We start from the raw sequence: 2,764 nt of genomic DNA on the forward strand, positions 1-2,764 counted from the left end.
TAGAAGCTGGATGCTGCTAGGGCATCCATCAGCGGATGGAAAACGACGACCACCAGTGATGGAAAACGGTGTTGTGCATTGCTGCAGTGCTACCTACGGCGATGGCAGAGAAGCTGCAACGGCGATGACCACAAGCTGAACGTTTTTCATGCGCGTGTGTGGTAAGGGAATGGTGGTAGCAACGTTCTAGTCCACGTCTATCTGGGTTGTTGATGCGTGCATGATCAGACGCTCGGCTGGCGACCGCCCGACGCCTAGCGTTGCCTACCCTTCTTTTAGTATGGAGCACTGTCAAAGTAGACACCAACACTCGTTCGCTTCTAGTGGATGATACATCATCCGCCAATGGGCCGGCCTATCGGGACTCTGTTCATGCGAAGCGATAACAACTTGTCGCAAAGAGCGACACATAGGAGCCCCCGTCAAATAGAACCCCTTGTACCCAGCTGGGTACCACCAAAAGTTTAATATCCAAAATACGGTATACGATATCTGAAATACAGCCAAGACACCATACATTTCATAAATGGGTCGGCCCAAGTAGAGCTTTTGTACGTGCAAGGGCAGTTCGGTAGATTCCTGGCCTGCTTTGGGAACCTTTTAGAAGGCCCCTTTTTCTTTCAAAAAGTAGAAATTTTCAAAAAATATTGAGAATTGCATAATTTGTTGAAATTTTCAAAAATTGTTGTTTGTGTTTCAAAAAATATTCAGAACATTCAACTATTGTTCTTAGTCCAAATTTTGAAAAATGTTCCCATTTGTTTTGAAATTTCTAGGATTCCAAAAAATGTTTGCATTAAGTAAATATCAAGATTTTGTGTTTTTAAAATAAATATAAACAATTTAAAAAAAAAGTTCGCTGCAACACCTCCTAGTTTATTTATTTTTCATATTTTCAAAAAAAGTTTTCTATTTGAAAAAAAGATAGCAAATTCAAAAACTGTTGGCTAGAGTACCTCCTAGTTTTTGTGAAAAATGTTTGTCTAAAAGATGTTCAAAATTCAAAAAAATGTCTTAAAAGGTTTGAAATTCTCTAAAAATGTTTGAGTTTTTTTTCACAGCTTTGAAAAATATTGGCATTCTAAAAAATATTCACTTTTTGCCAAAACAAAATGTTTTGTGTTTCTTATCAAGATATGCTGCTGCTATTAGCTTAAATTATTGCCACTGGGCGACTGGGTAGGAATTGCGTCGGTCTCCTTGGTACAAAATGATGCATGCCAGCCCATGCCACTGCTTGCCCTATCCACGAGCGCTATGTCGCAACGTGAGGGGGGGGGGGGGTCCAAGCAACCGTCCTCTCCCCCGCGACCTTATCCTCTCCAGCCGCACTGCTCCCATTTTTTCCTCTCCTTCTCGCACCATTGACGCTGGTATCTCATCCATTGGCGCTGCTGTTTTCGAAGCGGGATTGCAGGGGGAGACGAAGACGCGCTTGGAAGCTAGATGTTGCCACAAGCATCCGTCAGCGGCTGGAAAACGATGACCATCGGTGTTGGAAAATGGTGTTGCGCATTGCTGTAGTGCTACTACCGTCGATAGCAGAGAAGCTATGATGGCGGTGACCACGAGTTGAATATTTTCCGTGCGCGTGTGTGGTAAAGGGAAGGTGGCAGCAATAAGCTAGTCCGCGTCTATCTAAGCCATTGATGCGTGCACCATCTGATGCTCGGCGGGCGTCGCCTACCCTTCTTTTAATATGGCGCGCCGCCGAAGCAAACACCAATGGTCGTTCCCTTCGGGTGAGTGGACGATACAACATCCGCCAATGGGCCGGCCCATCGGGCTTCGTTTGTGCGAAACGACAGCAATTTGTCGCAAAGAGCACCACATAGGAGTTTGCGTTAAATAGAACCCCTCGTACTCGGCCGCTAGCACCAAAAGTTCACTGCCGGATTATGGTGTGCGGTAAATTGTCAACGACTCGCACACCGTACGTTTCATAAATGGGCCGACCCAAGTAGAGATTTTGTACTTGCAAGGCAATTTGTAGGTTGCTAGCTTGCTTTGGGAATCTTTTAGAAGGTTCCTAAACCAGGTTTTTTATTCCACTTTTATTTTTTATGTTTCTTTTTCATTTTATTTTTTGATTTTGCCCTTTTGTTTATTCATAAAGTCAAAATTTTCAAAAATATTTAGAATTACAAATGTTTAGATTTTCAAAAAATGTTCAAAAGTCAAAAAATTTGTTTGCGTTTGGAAAAAATATTCAGAGCATTCAACTATTGTTCTCATTCCAAATTTTTTTCAAAATTTGAAAAATGTTCACATTTGTTTAAAAACTTCCAGTATTTAAAAAACTGTTCGCATTTAAAAATATACTAAGAATTCATGTTTTTAAAATAAATGTTAAGAAATTCAAAAAAATGTTCGCTACAACACCTCCCAACTAAAAAAACATTTTTATTTTTTTATTATTTTTATTTTTTTAAAAGGATAGAAAATTCGAAAAAATGTCGGCTACATTACCTCCTAGTTTTTGAAAAAATGTTCAAAATTTGAAAAGAATTTCTTTCCTTTTGAAGGTTTAATTTTTTTGAAAAATGTTCGAGTTTATATTTTTGTTTACAGCTTTGCAAAATATTAGCATTCTAAGAAATATTCACTTTTTCCAAAAATTGTTCGGTGTTTGTTATCAAGATCTGATGTTGCTATTAGCTTAAATGATTCCTACCAGGCGACTTGGTTAGGAATTGCATCAGTCTCCTTGGCACACAATGCTGCATTCCGACCCATGCCACCACTCTCCCTATCCACGAGCGCC

This window comes from Triticum dicoccoides, chromosome 6B, assembly GCF_002162155.2.
Source record: "Triticum dicoccoides isolate Atlit2015 ecotype Zavitan chromosome 6B, WEW_v2.0, whole genome shotgun sequence".
Lineage (NCBI taxonomy): Eukaryota > Viridiplantae > Streptophyta > Magnoliopsida > Poales > Poaceae > Triticum > Triticum dicoccoides.